Here is an 18,278-nt window from a genome sequence, read left to right on the forward strand (position 1 = left end):
AATTGTGATGTTAGAACTAGGGAAGAGGAACACCAAAATGGAGAGATGAAGGGTAAATGGTGAAACAATGCAACAGCAATACTTACAAGACAATATGCTGTAAACCAAATGTACATCTCAGGGGAGGGAGGGGAGGGAACCAGGGAGGGGGGGGAGGTGGAAGAAAAACCAAGGAGGTAAAAAGTTTGATAAGAAATGTACTCACTGCCTTATGTATGTAACTGTAACCCCTTTGTACATTACTTTGACAATAAAATAATAATTAAAAAAATGGATTGTGAGCCTGGTGCCAGTGTCTCACACCTATAATCTAGGTACTTAGGCTGAGATGTGAGGGTCGCCATTCAAGGCTAGCCCAGGTGGGAAAGTCTCTAAGAGTCTTCAATTAATCACAGAAAAACCCGGAAGTGGTGCTGTGGCTCAAGTGGTAGAGAGCTTGATAGCCTTGAGCAAAAGGAGCTCAGAGACAGTGCCCAGATCCAGAGTTCAAGCTCCAGGATGTGCAAAAAAAAAAAAAAAAGATGGTGCATCTGCAGAGCAGATGGATTTACCCTACTGTTTGCATTGACCTTGGGTTTCTCAGGCATCACCAAGAATATGCCTTCCAAAAGGAGTCTATGGCTCAAATGGTAGAGTGCCTACCTGACAAAAAAGGGTTCTTCTGGGAAACTACTGTTCATATAACCACTCATTGCCATTCCATGCCATCATTTTAGTCAAAAGCGAAGAGTTTAAATTTGGTGGTCTAAATGTTAATCATCCAGAGATGATTAAAAATTTTTAAATGCTATAGCCACTGGGAGAGAGCAGAAAGAAGGGCTGACACTGCTCCAAAAGAAATGCACTCATTACCGGACTTAGGAAACACCATGCAAACAGCTGCATATCACCTTAACAGTAACAAGCAGAATTTGAATGCTAAAAAGCTATGGCCAGTTGCATTACAGTGACTACACAGCTGGCTTAAAAAGACTCCAGGTAGATTAATTTATGAATTATGATTCACCTTCCCTTTCCTGTTTTGATGGAACATGAAGACTGAATCACCCTGTGAATAAAAAAAGAAAAAAAATAGAAAGCTCCGGCTTCCCCCCTGGCGCGTTCGCGAGCTGGTGACAGTGCCACCACTGCCGCGCAGGTGGGATTTCCTGTCGCCATTTTAAGGAGACGTGGACTCCCCGGCCAGAAAGCGCCCAGTGCGCCTGGAACAAAGAGTGAACGGGGAGACGGGAAGCGGGGCCCAGCTGCCCCTGGCCCGTTCCCACCTGGATCCCCCTTTCCAGCTTTTCTACACCAAGGCGCCGGTCTCCCAGTGGGTTGCGGCCTCCGGGCTGGCAGGTGTGCGCCCGGGTCCGGCTCCGCGCCAGTCCCGCGGAGCGGCCGGCGCCGCGGGGTGCGGGTCTTGAATCCGCGGGGTGGGAGTCGCACCCCGCTACGGGCGATCGGGGACAAAGGGTTTCCCAAGGTGTCCGCGCGATCGGCGCTCCCCACCACTTGGGGCGCCTTCCCGCCCACCCCGGCGAGTCTATGGATGCCGCGGCCGCGGCCAGCACACGGCTCCATCTCCGCCCTCATCTCCAGGCGCTGCGCGGGGGTCGCCGGGCCCGCACCCTGTAGACCCACCGGCTGCTCCCGCGGCCGTCCTCACCACGCGCCCTTCCCACAATGCAACTCCCCTCCGTCCTTAAGCTCCGCACCCCAGAACGCAGCATCTCACGCCGCCCCCGCCCCCCCCGCCCCGCCATCCCGCCGCCCCGCCGCGGTCGGAGCGGACCGCGCCTTCCTTCTACCCCTGGGGGCTGGGGGTGGGGGAGGGGGGGGTCCCCATTCTTCTTCAGCTGCCCCTGCTCGCTGAGATCGGAGCAGGCTACTCGGCTCCAACAAGGCGCGCGGGAGGAGGGCGGGGGAGGGCTGGTGCCCAGGCAGTGCGCAGCCTCCGCTCTCCTCGTCTGCGCCCCGCAATCCCCCGCCCTGTCCCCCTCATCCCTCACCCCTGCCTTCCCCGATGCTCGGTCTCCACCCGCCGCGGTGGCCACTCGGTCAGAGCCGGCGAAGCGCGGGGCTCCAGCCGCAGCAGTGACACTATGTGAAAGGACAGCTCTGCGCCGCACGCAGCTTTGGGGGGAAAAGAGCGGGCGCGCGGGAGGGGAGGAGAGAGGCGCGGGACGCGGAGGAATGGCGTGCGCCGTGCCCGGGTAATCCCCGCCAGAGCCATGGATGTGTCAGGACCACGATTCCCCCAGTAGGAAATGACTGCGGTTCCAGAGCCTCAGCGGCCAGAGCGTGTCTGCGTGTAAGTAGCGAGGCCGGCGAGCCGCGTGTGGGTGGGGATTGTGCGTGTGAGTGTGTGTGTATGTGTAGGGTGTGGGGGAGGAGGTGGGAGGGTAGATTCCCCTGCGATCAGCCCTGAAAGTAGAAGGGAACCCGCACGGGCTGGGCCGCCACGCCACTCCTCCTGAAGGTCGCCGGAAAACTGCGCCCTGCCACCTTCTTGGGAAAATCCGCCACGCCGACCTTTCTCCCCGCCCAGCCCTGGCTGACCAGGGCCATCCTCCGCCCCCCACCACCGGGCAGTGACACAAAGGACATCAAACTGCGGGGAGGAACCTCTGAGAAGGACGGTGGGGGCACTAGTCTCCTTGCCGGGAGAGCGCAGCGGATGTGAGGACGCGTCTAGGGGTCTGTAACCTCCCATTTCGGGAGGATTTCCTGAGTCCGCAGCTTCCAGGACAGAGACTGTGTCCCTACTGTGGCCAGGTGGGCTTGGGGGCACTGGGAGCGGGCTGATGGGGTGCTGGTGGCGCTAAGCCACCATGTAGGACTAAACAGGAGCACGTTGTTGACCCTCACATCGTGTTTGGGGGTCCCTCTGGTTAATGGGGGATAAGGAGATGTGAATTACTAAAGATGCTGGCGGGCCACTGTCCTTTCCCGCCGAAAGGGTCCTTGATGATTTGGAAAGACAGCAAAAGGGGAAGTTTCGGGTTTTTTTTTGTGTGTGTGTGTTTTTTTAAATTTTTGCTATAGCGTGATCCGCAGGGGTCGGTGAACAAAGGCCTTTTGCACGGGGCTCAGGGCTCAAGGCCCAAGGTTAAACCCCCCTCTTCCTTCATCCTGGGGTCCAGGCGCACGTGCCTAAACATGGCCACACAAGGCCTTTAAGCTGGCTGGCTGGGTACCTGAGGGAAAACAGGCTTTTTTTTTTTTTCTTTTGGTCGGTTGTGGGGCTTGAACTCAGAGCCTGGGCACTGTCCCTCAGCCCTTTTGCGCAAGGCTAGTGCTCCACCATTCTGAGTTCCACAGCTCCGCGTTTGGTTTTTTGAGTAGTTAATTGGAGATAAGAGTCTCTAAGAGACTTTTCTGCCTGGACTGGCTTGGAACGGCGATTCTCACATCTCAGCCTCCGAAGTAGCTAGGATTACAGGCGTGAGCCACTGGCGCCTGGTGGAAAACGCGCCTTTGGTCTCTTGTGCACCCCTCTCCTCATCCTAGCAATTTACCACGGCCCCACGTGTTGGGGCCTTTAGCAGCCACGTAGGAGGGCTCTTGAGGGTCACCAGGCTTCTTGGGCTTCTTGGGTGCGCGCCCATGCCCCTCGGTTTTTACCAAATGATCTAGTCAGACAAGGCACAAGGACACCCGTATGGGAGGCAAAAGAAATTTCCCATATCTGCTTCGTGTCTTTCTGAGCTGAGGAGAGTTCGGCTATAATCTGAGTCCTTTGTGTTCGGCTCAGCTCAGCGGTGCTGACCCTGCGGGGAAGAAGGGGGGGCGGGGGCAGAAGCCTGTTTCTCCCAGGGGAAGCAAACTGCTGCGGGGAACCTTGTACTTTTCTTAGAATGATCAATGGTGCGTAGACAAAAGTAGAAAGAAAAAAATAGCCCTGCCTCTAAGAAGCCATGTATGTGTTTGCATTTGGAAGGAAATTTGACATCTCTAAAGTGAGTGATGGGGTCATCCTTGTTGTTGTTGTTGTTGTTGTTGTTGCATTTTTCAAAATACAGGGCAGGAGGAAATAAATCTATGGCTTGCTGAATTCAGGGCCCAGCCAGGCTGTAATTTGTCACCTTGATAGAAGAAACTAGGCAGCAACTCGTGCTCTTTCTGACGTCAGAAGGACAACGGAAATAAAACCTGAGCCCTGGCAGCTGGCTGGCCTCATTGTCAAATGTCTTATACTGGGTGGGTGTCCTCTTGATCTTGGCAAAAGTCAAAGCCAGGCCCTGACCTGCTGTGGGTTCCCCCAGCTGCTCTGGATTTTGGTTTAACCTCTGCTTCAACATGGCTTTGCTCTTCCCTGTCTTTTAATTCTCTGTAAGGAACTGGAAACAGGACTGGTTCAAGGAAGTGCGTGTGTGTGGTTTAGCTTGAGGAAGTGTGTGTGTGTGTGTGTGTGTGTGTGTGTGTGTGTGTGTGTTTAAGTGCAGAGGCCGTCCCTTAGCTTTTTCCACTCCAGGCAGGTGCTTTACCACTGGAATCATAGCTTCACTTCTGGCTTTTTGCTGGTTAGTTGGAGGAAAGTGTCTCACAGACCTCTAGGCTTGAGCTGGCTTTGAACTGTAAGCCTCAGATCAGCTTTTGGAGTCGATAGGATGGCAAATTTGGGCTCTTCAAGGTCTTTTAATTCTTGGTATGTTGCTGTAAAGAACTAGAAACAGGACTGGTTTTGGTTTGAGGTCTTAATTTTTTTTTTTTTTTTGCGCAATTTTCCCCAGTTTTTAATTGTACTGTATTCAATAAATGTTTCCTCCAGGGCAGGCTTATATGTGGCTGGCATCAACTAATGAGATTAAGTTCCTGCTTCTGTGAAGCTCCATTCTTGTGGGAGACACAAAACATGGCAATGCATGCATGAATGTATGCCAGGTATCAAGGCAATGAAGAAACAGAACCGGATGGTGTGTTTCAGAGAATGCTTGCCATTGGGCAATCCAATAGGAGGGGCTGTGTGAGGGAGTGAGAGGATCAACTATTTGAATAATTGGGAAGAAGACCTGAAGAAGGAACAGCAAGTACCTATTAGCCTCTGCTTTGATGGTAATATAATTCAGCAGATGAGATGAATAGTTTTAAAAGGCATTTACCACTGGGGTTTGAACTCAGGGCCTCATGCTTGCTAAGCAAGCACTCTGATTTCTCAGCCATGCATTTACCATTCACCATTCTTTAAGCATATTCTGGTGTGGGTGTGGGTGTGCCTGGGGTTTCAACTCATCACCTTGAGCTCTCATTTGGATTTTTTTTTTTTTGCTCCAAGAATAGTGCTCTATCATTTGAGCCACCATTCCACTACCAAGTTTCTGTGACTAATTGGAAATGAGTTGTGTGGACTTTTCTGCCTGGGCTGGCTTCAAACTGCAATCCTGAGGTTGTTCCATGAATTAAGACTGGCATCTGGTTGTTCTATGCTGTCTTTGCCTCCCTTTGGGTGATAGCTGAAACATCCTCTTTAGTCATCAGCAAAAAATCTGATCTTGCTTATTGTGCCTCCAATATCTAGCATATCACAGTTGCTTAATAAATATTTGTTGGGTAGAAATGTTGACCAAGCCATCTTATCCCCCTCTTTAGGGTCTTGTTTAACAGACTTTCAAGTCGGTATCCTGTTAGTCTTTCCCCTTCTGGTGTTGTTAGCATGGGTGCTCTCTGCTCTGCTGTTCCTGCTCATCTCTCTGGCAGAGGCAAGATTCTTGCCATGCCCTTCAAGTCTGTCTGCTTTTTTTTTTTGGCCAGTCCTGGGCCTTGGACTCAGGGCCTGAGCACTGTCCCTGGCTTCTTCCGGCTCAAGGCAAGCACTCTGCCACCTGAGCCACAGCGCCCCTTCTGGCCGTTTTCCATATATGTGGTGCTGGGGAATCGGACCCAGAGCTTCATGTGTTGGAGGCAAGCACTCTTGCCACTAGGCCATATTCCCAGCCCCCAAGTGTGTCTTTTTGTCTCCTTTCCCTCTGCCCAAGTTCTGGTCCCTATCAGCTGATCAAAACCTAGCGATTTTGGGCTGGGGATATAGCCTAGTGGCAAGAGTGCCTGCCTCGGATACACGAGGCCCTAGGTTCGATTCCCCAGCACCACATAGACAGAAAACGGCCAGAAGCGGCGCTGTGGCTCAAGTGGCAGAGTGCTAGCCTTGAGCGGGAAGAAGCCAGGGACAGTGCTCAGGCCCCGAGTCCAAGGCCCAGGACTGGCCAAAAAAAAAAAAAAAAAAAAACCTAGCGATTTTAACATTGGGATATAAGAATCATGAAATGAGACAAGTCTGGAGCTGATGGCTTATGTCTGTAATCCTACCTACTCAGGAGACTGAGATCTGAGTATTGCAGTTTCAAGCAAGCTAACCCAGGGAGACAAATCCAAGAGACTTTTATCTCTAATTAATGAGCAAAAAGCCAGAAGTGGAGATGTGAATTGAGTCACAAGAGTGCTAGCTTTGAGCAAAAAAGCTAAGCCCTGATTTCAAGCCCCAGTACTGGCAAAATAAAATGAAATAAAATTACAAAATTTTAGATGAGTCCTTAATCCAGAGGCTAACTTAGATTAAGGACTCAAACTACATCTCAACTTCTTGCCCAGGTACTTTGGGCAGGTCATTTCACATCTTCTAAGTTTCAGGATTTTTTTCATTTATTAAATGGAGATGAGGATGCTGGTGATGATTGTGGTTATCCTGTTGATTCAATTAAGATAATGGACATGAGGTGTTTGGCACCGTGCTAGTAGCACTTAATATGTATTAAATTAAAAAAGGATTTCATGTTCCTCATCTTTCAGGGATGGAGAAAGTGGATCAATAAAGTTCCCTTTATCTTTGCACTTCTGTGACTATTTAATCTTTTTTTTTTTTTTGCCAGTCCTGGGGCTTGAACTCGGCCTGAGCACTGTCCCTGGCTTCTTTTTGCTCAAGGCTACCACTCTACCTCTTGAGCCACAGTGCCACTTCTGGCCATTTTCTGTATATGTGGTGCTGGGGAATCGAACCCAGGGCTTCATGTATAGGAGGCAAGCGCTCTTGCCACTAGGCCATATTCCCAGCCCTATTTAATCTTTTAAAAATGCTTTTCTAAGCCAGGTGCCTCTGGCTTACACCTGTAATCCTTAGCTACCTAGGAGGCTGAGATGTGAGGATCCTAGTTTGAAGCCAATCTGAGCAAGAAAGTCTGTGAGACTTATCTCCAATGAATTCCTCCAAATCTGGGAGTGGAGCTGTGGCTCAAGTGGTAGAGCACTAATGTTGAGTGAAAAAGCTAGGGATACTGCCCAGGCTCTGAATTCAAGCCTCAGTACTGGCACCCCTCCCAAAAAAACTTTTCTTAAAAAAATATTCTAGTGGGAACTACCTAAATGTTGCCAGCCTCTGGTAGAAAGGTCAGTTGGGGATAAAGGAAGTATGTACATAAAGTAAACATGTTCAAAATGGTACGATGTACTTCAGAATAAGGGATCCTGGAACACTGACCCTAAATTGCCTTTTTTTTTTTTTTTGTTCCAGTGCTGAAGTTTAAATTCAGAGCCTCCTACTTTCTGGCTTGGCTTTTCTACTCATGGCTGGTACCTACTTCTAGGGGTAGGCCTCTGGTTATGGCTTTGGGCTAGTTAGTTGGAAATAAGAGTCATGGATTTGTCTGTTTGGGTTGGCTTTGATGCTCACAACTCAGTCTCTTGAGCAGCCAGGATTATAGGCAGGAGCCATTGGCACCCAACTAAATGGTCATGTTTAAGAAACACGTTACACTCATTTCTAGAATTGGATCTGTGGTCTCTGTTTCTTTAGTGATAACATGCATCTAGATTAGTCAGTAATGGTGGAGGAATTCAATAACAGGTGGCCATGTGGCTACAGTCTTGCAGTGAAGAGACTGTGGAATAAGTTTAGGGTTTTACCCCTGAATAACATCAAAGTAAAAAGGATCTTAGCTGCGATTTGTTCTGCTAAAACTTAAATGGCCCAAACACAAAAATTGGCCTAGCTAAATATTTCAAAATACTCAAAAAGTCCCTACTGTGGGTCTGGAACCTCCTACCTCTACCCCAGCCTAATTTCCCCAGTTCCCTGTACCCAGTTCCATCCCACTTGTAGCTCCCTTGGTCCCTGGTAGGGGCAAGGCTTAATTCCCCCTTCCCTGGGATGGGCCTGAATGAGGACAGGTCCCTTCTGATTGGTTGATTGGTGTATGTCTTATTTACATAGGGTGTGACTTAATGAAACCTGGGCTCCAGATAAAATGTACTAGACTGTCACCAGCAGCTTGCTATCTGTCTCTTATGCTCTGATGAACTCCATTTCTTCTCACTAACCATTGCTTGTTCCTGGATATCATTCATTAAAACCCAAACAAAACTTAATATCACTGCTTCCAGTAAGGTTACAATATGTCTTTGCCTTTAACCAGCTGGGTAACTTTGGTCAATTCATTCAACGTGAATGTATATTCATTCTGTGTGTGTGTGTGTGTGTGTGTGTTGGTCCTCCTGGGGCTTGAACTCAGGGCTTTGGTGCTATCCCTGAGCTTTTTTGTTCAAGAGTAGCACACTACTATTTGAGTTACGGATCCACTTTTAGGTTTCTTAGTGGTTAATTGGAAGTAAGAGTTTCACAGACTTTCCTACCTGGACTAGCTTTGAACTGCAATCCTCAGATCTCAGCCTCCTGAGTAGGTACAATTATAGGCATGAACCACTGGTGCCCTGGACTCACTCAACATTTTTTATGGCTGACTTTCTCTTCACTTTCTTCTCTTCCAGTTACCTAAGCTGCCTACCTCACTGAACTAAGCTGTGAAAATACTTGGACAAGTTTAAAAAGCTATTTAGGGTGATAGTAGTCTGAAATCAGGTTTTGGGGGAGGGTTTTTAGATGAGTGAGCCTTGGCTTCACATCAGACTATTCCTGCTCCCCTAAAATCTATCCGCCTCACTGAGGCTATAACTAAATATACCAATATGGACCCCACATCAAAAGCAGGATTAGTTTTTCTCTGCTTTATTCACCAGTCTGCCCCAGATATTAAGAGGAAATTGCAAGCATTGGAAGACAGCCCCAGACATCACACAGGATCTGGTTAATGCAGCCTTTAGGGCTTTTAACAACAGGAAAAGAGGAGGCTCATATACAGAAGGCCTGGCAAACAAAGCTAAAGTATCAGGTCTTGCCCTTTAGGCTCTCTGGCTATTTCAGAATATGGATCCAAAAGTATTCCTTAACAGCCAAGCCCTTGTCTGAGGTTACCAATGGGGACCCTACGAACCCCTCCCCTACCCACGATTCCTGACCACCAGTTTCTCTCTCAAACAAGCCCTCTGCCCTATCTCCACCCACCCCCACAAAATCACTCACCTGTACATTCACTCTGACAAGGGACAAGCTCTAGAACTTGGCCCAAACCACTGCTGACTCCAACTTACCTACTACCCACTTGTCAAAGCAGCTGCCCTGAAGGGACCTTGAGGCACAATTCTTGCCACTGGAAATAAATCCACAGCAGGTAGAACCTGGCAGAACCAGAGCCTTTACCTTAGCCTATTTTAGCCAAGGACAGGGTAATCAGTATCTACACTAATTTACAGTGGGATTATCACATGATTCACTCACACACTCATCTATGGCAGGAGTGCAGCTTCCTCATGGCCGAGGAGCCGTTATACATGGGCTCTCCAAGCACCACTGGAGTCACAGCAATAGACACAAAACGAAAGAATTGTCTTGGCAAGGTACACCATCAGCCATTCTCAAGAGTGCCCTGCCTGTCTAAATAAATTAAAAGAAGCTTTTACTCTTGACCCTGCTTAAAATCTAGGCTCTTCCACATCAGCCCTTAATGATTAGCCAGTTTAAGGCTATGTATGGGAGTCTCTCAAGTCTCCTCAACCTCCCCGCTCCACCCTCCAACACTTATGTAAACCACTTCTGACCCAGCTTCTTATTCATTCTTATGGTCAAGAAGATGATGACAAAATATCTATCTTAGGGATCTGCACTTTTTTCTTCTTCTAGAATTTTCTATGAATTAATGAAATGGAAATGAGTCTTCCAAAGAGGTTAATGATAATTTTATGTTACATTACATCAATATACAGAAATAGCTTAGAATAAATGTTTACTTCTTTTTCTCCAGAAATAAAGGCTTACTGTTCATTAGCGTCCCTTATTTGTGTGTGTGTGTGTGTGTGTGTGTGTGTGTGTGTGTGTGTGTGAGTCCTGGGGCTTAAATTCGGGGCCTGGGCACTGTCCTTGAGCTTGTTTGCTCAAGGCTCCTACTCTGCTACTTAAGCCACAGCTGTACTTTTGGCTTTTTGGTAGCTAATTGGAAAGAGTCTCACTCACTTTCCTGTGTGGGCTGGTTTTGAACTGTGATCCTCAGATCCCAGATTCCTGAGGAGCTAGGATTACAGGTGGGAGCCACCAGATCCTGGATCCCTTTTATTCTTGCTACCAGATACCAAGACCAACCTTTATCCTTATAGCAAGGCTCCTCAATATTCTGGAAGCCCCTTCTGCTCACCTTCTTAAAACCCCACAGCTTATGTATGAGGAAACTCTCTCTCCCAACTACCACCAGGATGCTAAAAGCCCCTCTCCAGTTTTCAAGCTGCCTATCAGCCCTGATGGCTCACGCCTGTACTCCTAGCTACTCAGGAGGCTGAAATCTGAGGGTTGCAGTTTGAAGCTAGCCGAAGCAGAAAGTTCTTGAGATTCTTGCCTCCAATTAACCACCAGGAAACTGGAAGTGGCACTGTGGCTCAAAGTCGTAGAGCTCTAGACTGAAGTGAAAAAGCTCAGGGACAATGCCCAGGCCCTGATTCAAGCCCCATTACCACCTCTACACACACACACACACACACACACACACACACACACACACGCACACGCACACGCACACACACACAAAAGCTGCTTATCATTGAGCTCACTCTTGACTTTTTCTCACATTCCTCCTGCATCTCTTGAGCAATTTTCTTACAGCCTAGCTCACTGAACTAAGCTGTGAAAATACTTGGATGAGTTTGTAAAGCTATTTAGTTAAAGGCAAAAGATTTATATGGTCTGAAGAGAAACATCAGACTATCTCTGTTTCCCTAAAATCTACTAGTGACTAGGCTTTGTCTCCAAGAATTCAGATTTAGTTGATGAGGCATAGAGCCTAGATATAGGAATTTAAAATCAATGAATGATCCAAGCGCCAGTGGCTCACACCTATAATCCTAGATATTCAAGAGACTGAGATCTGAAGATCATGGTTCAAAGCCAGCTTATGTATGAGGCAAGAAAAGTGCATGATACTCTTATCTCCAGTTAACTTTTTTTTTTTTTTAAGCCAGAAGTGGAGCTGTGGCCTAAATGGTAGAGTGGTAGCCTTGAGCAAAACAGCTCAGAGACAGCTACCATTCCCTGAGTTTGAGCCCTGGGTACTGAGTATTAGGTTTTGGGTACTGACACATGCACGCGCGTGCACACACACACACAATTAATCAATGCAAGAAGGGTGATTCTACTACATAGTGGTTTCAATTTTAAGCAAATGGAGCAAAAATTGTAAGAGAACCTGGGTGCTGGTTGCTCATGCCTGTAATTCTAGCTACTCAGGAGGCTGAGACCTGAGGATAGTGATTCAAAACCAGCCTGGGCAGAAAAGTCCCCATGAGACTCTTTTCTCCAATTAACCACTCTGAAATCAGAAGTGGCACTGTAGCTCAAAGTGGTAGAGTGCTAATCTTAAGCAAAAGTGCTCAGGGACAGTGCCTAGGCCCTGAGTTCAAACCCATGACCAACAAAAACAACAAAAAATTATAAGAGGACCTCCAGTGTTGCTTCATGAAGTCTTAGTCATGTCAGATGAAAAGCTTGATTGACTTTTCTCCTGGGTTTTATTAAACCAACCAGTTATCCACATCATGGAACCACAGCCTCAGATTACAATTTATACCTGGAATTTTCCCAGGTGCAGAAGCCTGTCAGTGATACAACCACATGAAGATTTAATGTGAGGGTCTCAGTTTCCATTTCCTAGGAATGGTGAAGATTGGAAAAGAGAAACTATGGAAAGGAAAGGGAAGGAACAGCCTGTGGCCCAATGTAGAAGGAGAAAGAGAGATGGGAGAGAGCATGGAAAATGTCAGCTTCATTTATCGATCTAAGGTTTTGTTTAAAAGTTGCATGTTGGTAGCTAGAGCCTGGAACTCAGGATTCTCCTGTCTCACCTTCCTGAGTGTTAGGATTACAAGCGTGTGTCACCACATTCGGTTCCACTTGACCCTCTTCTGTCCTCCCCTCCTTTTCTCTCTCCTCCCCTCCTCTGACCTCTTCTCCCCTTCCTTCTACTCCCTCAAAGAGTTCCAAGATCATTAGCAACATCTAAAATCAGAGTTCCACTTAAAATTTGTATTCCTAGCATTTCATCTTTGTTGTTGTGCTGGTTCTGGGGCTTGAACTCAAGGCATGGGTACTTTCCCTAAGTTTTTTTGCTCAAGGCTAGTGTTCTACCACTTGACACAGCTCCACATCTGGCTATATTAACACTTAAATGGAGACACCAGTCTCACGGACTTTCCTCCCCAGGCTGGTTTTGAACCACAACTCTCAGATCTCAGCCTCCCGAGTGGCTAGGATTAACAGGTGTGAGCCACCAGCACCTAGCCTTAGCATTTCTTGATTTAAAAACAACAATAACAATGACAAGGTCTGGCTTATTCCTGTTGCTCATGGGAGAGACCTGGATGGGATATGGTTTCTCCATTTTCTTATGTCCACTTGTTTTTTGCTCATTGACCTTCCTACCTGGGCACTGCTGCCCTCTGTCTTAACCTTTAATCAAAATCTGTAGATCTTAAGGTGGGTTGCATTTTTTGATTCCATGGAGAGCATTAAAATATCCATGCTTGGATCCCATCCCAGATTCATTAAGTCAGAAACTTGTGTGGATGCTTTTAAAAAGCTCTCCAGGTGGGGCTGGGAATATGGCCTAGTGGCAAGAGTGCTTGTCTCGTATACATGAGGCCCTGGGTTCGATTCCTCAGCACCACATATACAGAAAAGGGCCAGAAGTGGCGCTGTGGCTCAAGTGGCAGAGTGCTAGCCTTGAGCAAAAAAGAAGCCAGGGACAGTGCTCAGGCCCTGAGTTCACGGCCTAGGACTGGCAAAAAAAAAGCTCTCCAGGTGATTCTTATGTCTAGTTTGAACAGAAGACTACTAGTCTTCTAAGTCAAAGAGATGTATCTACAAGTCTACTTTCTGATCTTTAAAAAACCTTTAAGAAAGTCTAGACTCAGAGGACTTCAGAACTGAAAGACCTGTGAGGCAGCCTCAGTTAATCCAGCCTTCTCAGGACTCAGAAAGTAGAAAAGAAGTGTTCAAGCCTATACCTATATTCAAGTTTGAATTATAAGGTTTTTCATTACCTTTTGACTTTTTAAGTAAAGGTATACTTTAAAGGTTTCTTTTTACGTGCCTTTCCTTTATATTTACCACTTTGTGATGCTTTCAACTTCTCAGTATTTCTGTTTTCCTAGGGTATTTTGTTAGGAGCTAGCTGTCATAGCCTATTGAGGGCTTAAAAACTAATCAACAGCCAGGTCCTAGTGGCTCACACTTGTAATCCTAGCCTACCCAGGAGGCTTAGATCCGAGGTTCGAAGTTAGTAGCCAGCTGGGCCAGGAAAGTCCACGAGAGTCTTATCTCCAATTAACCAGTAAAAAGCCAGAAGTGGGGCCATGGCTCAAGTGGTAAAGTGCCAGCTCTGAGTGGAAAAAGCTAATGGACAAGCACCTAGGCTCCAGTCTAGAACCTAGTACTGGCACACACACACACACACACACACACACACAATGTAACCAACACATTTCCCACTTGTTGCTTTATTTAGTTAATTAACTAACTAATTAATTTATTGTAGCACTGGGGAATGAACCCAGGCCATTGAGTGTTCTAGACAAGCACCCTACCAGTAAGCTAAATCTCTAGCCCAATCTGTTGTTTTTTATCCAATAGCAATCTTTGGTCAGAACTACCATTAGAACAAAAACATACATGCATTTTCACCTTCTCACCAGATAGCTCTTTGTTGGGGGTGTTTAGCAGCATTCCTTGCTTGTGTTCATTCACTTCATGGCTATAGCAACCTTATACTTGTGACAACCAAAAATGTCCCTCGCTCAGAACCCCAGCTTTAGTATAAGTGTCTCTGTGCTTGTGGACATCATGCCAAGAATTCTTAAAGGTGAATTTCTTAAAGGTGAATAGTCAAAAGTTGTTTTCAACCCCCCAAGTCCTTAGCAATGATTTATTACCCATTTTTATCTATTATTATTATCTATTATCTATTTTCAGTTGGTAAGAAACAAAATATTAATCCTCACACTAATAAACTCACTTCAAGAATTATTGTTTGCTTTTTAATGTCATCTGTGGTCTGCCTTCCTACATCTAGAGCTACAGGCTGACTTAACTTCTGGAGTTTCTGTCTTAAAGAAATCAGAGTCATTTCAAAAGCTCTCCATATAAATATTAATTCCCAGATCTCCTAGGTGTTGCAAATCACCGTGGGGACCTTAAGGACTTATCATGCTGCAACTTGGAACAAGGCGGTGATGGAAACCAGACCGTAAAACTGGTTTGGGGGCACCAGGGGGGCCTGTGCCTCTCGCCCCAAGGTCCCGTTAACAGGATCTTTATTGTTTTGGGCACAGGGGAGTACTTGCAGAAAGCAAGGTAGCAATCTCTTTGAAGGTACAGACACCAGCACGTGAAACAATCCTAGGATGAGTGACTTCCTTATCTTAGGAGGTGGAGCAAGCAGCAAACAACCACACTTTGTGTAAGCCTTTATCAAACTCCAAGGTCTAAGAAAGTCTGGGTTCTGACTGACTCACATTTAGGGTAGAATCTTGGGTCTCTGTAATGCTAGGGGCAATGGATCTTTCTCGGGCCAACCTTCTGAAAGTCAGAGAATGGCATTCTAATTTTCTTTACCAGACCTCAGGGCTTATCATTTACAGTTTCCCACAACTAGGTTGGACATATTGACACTAGACCTTTACAAGATCTTACAGGAATCTGAACAAAAGTGGAATTAGGGAGCAGTAAGAGCAGGGCTGGGGAGCCAGTAGACAAATGGGATGCCAGGGGCTATCTGACCTAGGACCTGAGCGGGTCATCCCTTGAGGCCCCAAGCAGAGATGGAAGGGAACTTCCTGTAACTGGGCTTCTCCCCCTCCTGCCCTTCTGGACAGATAGCTCTTTGTTGGGGGTGTTTAGCAGCATTCCTAGCTTGTGTTCACTTCATGGCTATAGCAACCCTGTACTTGTGACAACCAAATATGTCCCTCGCTCAGACCCCCAGCGTCAGTACAAGTGTCTCTATGCTTGTGGACATCGTGCAAAGAATTCTGCAACATTCCAGGCCTAGTGGCCAGGATACCAATGAAAAATACCCTTCTATTTATACAAGACCTACAGTTTTAAATGTGTTTTCACCTAAAACTCCATATGCACAGTGTAAATGTCAAACACATCATGTGATAAACTGAATGAAAATGATGAATGGCAGTTATCCTGCCTTCACATTCTCCTTTTTATTTTGTGCTGAGATCATGGATTATGTTCTCTTCAGGCAGATCATAGATGGATGTTTGTTTAACTTATTTATTGTGCAGGTACTAGACTTGAACACAAGGCTTGAGCATTGCCCCTTATGTTTTTCACCTCAAGGCTGCCACTTGAGCTGTTAATTCACTTCCAGCAATTTTGGTGGTTAATTGCAGATAAGAGTCTCACAGACTTTCCTTGCCCTGGCTGACTTTGAATCATGGTCTTTGGATTTCAGTCTCCTGAGTAGCTAAGGATGACAGGACTGAACCTTGAATGTACATTATCCTTAACAGAAATAGAAAAGCTGACTGGTGAGGTTAGGTGATGTGTGTAGGTTCAGGGAAGCGGTGACTGAGGTAATGGTGGAGAGGTTGGCTGGCAGCCAGAGCTGGGAAAGAATTTATGGAAAATTTTCTGAGCAGGAAGGAACCTGAGAGACCATCTCCGTATCTTGCACTCTCTTTTTATAGGAGGAAAAAACAGAACAACCCCTCCTCAGAAAACAACATGCAGCATGCTAAGTAGCGTTGTTATTATCAAGTAGTATTTAGGAGGGAGATCTTATTCTAGACTTAGGAAACAAAAAAGGGTGGGAAAGATCTGAGAGATGCCTGTGAGATGAAACCCAACCTTGCAAGCTTGAAGCCCTAAAAGGAAAAGATCTGGGCTGTGTGGAGCCAAAAGAGCTGGCCTGTGTTGAGGGGGGAGGGGGGAGGGCTCTGTTAGGAGGTCCAGAGACTGCCTCAGAAGAGGCACTGAGGACAAGCTGAGAGAGGCTCAGATTCCAAGAGAATGAAGACTGAAAAGTAAGCCACTCTCTTTGATTCAGTAGCAATTGAAAGAAAAAAGAAGTTAGCCTGAAGCTGGTGGCTCAAACCTATAATCCTAGTTACTCAGGTGGCTGACTTCTGAGGATTGTATCAAAGCCAGCCCAGGCAGGAAAGTTTGTGAGACTCTTATCTCCCAACTCATCACTAAAAATCCAGAAGTGGAGCTGTGGCTCAAGTAGAGTGCTAGGCTTCAGCAGAAAAAGCCAAAGGACAACTCCTAGGCCCTGAGTTCAAGCCCCAGTGCCAGGAAAAAAAGACTATGGTGAGGATCAGACATGTTCTGTGCTGAGTAAACTGTAATTTGTGACCTATTATAAATGTTGAGAGATAGTAACTGTGTTAGGGTTGATATCAACTCTTCCCAGCTGACCCCAGTCTGCCTTTTAATTAATTGCATAGTCTGATCATTGCTTATCTGCCAGTAAAATTGTGCTTCTTTCTCAAATTCATCTGTACTTCCTGCGTCTTCCTATTGGTCATGGGGTCCTTGCTCTGAGAAGTCTCAGCTCAGACCTCAGCTCTACCTGTCCTTCCCACCAGGCAGTCAAGAAGTTACATAAAGAATGATCTGGATGTGTTCCAGTCCGGCAGTTAACCAAACATTATCGGCAATAGTGTAGCCCATCATTACTGTCAACTCAGAATAGGGAATGATGTCTTTTTTTTTTTTTCATTTTATGGATTCATGTATTGAATAAGTTTAATAAACAGATAAGCAATGACATAATAGGCAAATACAAACATTGTGAGGATTTTAGATTTTTTAAGAGTAAATTCTTATTCATTAAGAATAAAATACTGTTATTTTTCTGAAATATAGAGCTGGATTTCAACAAAACAATAAAGTAAGGCACAATGTTTAATAAGGCAAATTTTACATAGTTAATAAATGATTACAATGTTTTGATGCCTTGGAGAGGGTAGGAAGTATGCAACATAGTTTAAATATTCTTTTAAAGGAATTTACCATTATAAAGTAACATTTAAATTTGATACAATAAACTACATTTTATCTAGAAAATAAAACTTCATTCTTGAATTATATTGCTGAATAACACTATTTTTTAGTGTTAGGCTTTAATTATATACCTAATTCAAAAGGTTTTGAATATAGAAATTAAGAAATCAGATCACAGTCATCTGACCAAAGTAAAAGTAAAATGCATTTTCAGCATCCTCTTGTTGATACTTTGAAGTCTCGAGCTTTATGAATAAAGTTAAAATACTGGTTATTCTAAGGGTTTTTCCTATTGCATTTTTGTTTATCGCGAATACAAAATGGGATCAGAATGCACCAAACTTCAACGTAAGTCTCAAACTACTGAAAAGTGACTGTTGAGGATAATATTCATTCTCAGTAACACATCAAGGTTAATCATTAAGATCAGCAAAGCTGACTGGAGGTGCAGCTCAAGTGTAGAATGCTACTCAGGAGCAAAATTTGTGAAGGGATTCTTTTATATCAGTTATAGACAAATTAAAGAATGTCTTAATGTTTTCAATACCAGGTGACATCTGAAAAAAAAGCAGTTTTATCTAATTTATCCATAACCAAAGGAGCAAAGCCAAAGCAATGTCTGGTGAATGTGCATCGTTCTTTTACCATGGCTTTCTGGTTTGATAGTATATAAATAACCTTCCTAGGACTAATAGATTTTAATATATCCCAGACTATTTCCCATAGAAACTAACGAGCTAGGTAGGTGATCATAGACTCCAAATCAGAATTTCCTGGAAAGTATGGATTCAAGAATGTGCAGAGTTTGTTAGTAAATCTTTTTTAAAAATTTATTTATTAATTAAAATTTTTTTGACAAGGTATTGTGCAAAAGGGTTACATCGTAGGGCAGTGTGTACATTTCTTGTGATAT

General features: G+C 45.5%; 1 protein-coding gene across 2 annotated transcripts in view; it reads left to right on the plus strand.

Moving 5' to 3' along the window:
- The first annotated feature begins 2,257 nt into the window (after positions 1-2,257).
- Positions 2,258-18,278, plus strand: part of Slc38a1 (solute carrier family 38 member 1) — an 84,573-nt gene continuing 68,552 nt past the window's right edge. Inside the window, exon 1 of one of the 2 annotated variants that reach the window (XM_048365858.1) lies at positions 2,258-2,293. The gene's annotated coding sequence lies outside the window, so the exon portion shown is untranslated. Of the gene's footprint in view, positions 2,294-2,738; positions 2,758-18,278 lie in introns of those variants that run through there. The other variant, XM_048365867.1, reaches the window with a different exon arrangement.

This window comes from Perognathus longimembris, chromosome 1, assembly GCF_023159225.1.
Source record: "Perognathus longimembris pacificus isolate PPM17 chromosome 1, ASM2315922v1, whole genome shotgun sequence".
In the NCBI taxonomy this organism is placed as follows: domain Eukaryota; kingdom Metazoa; phylum Chordata; class Mammalia; order Rodentia; family Heteromyidae; genus Perognathus; species Perognathus longimembris.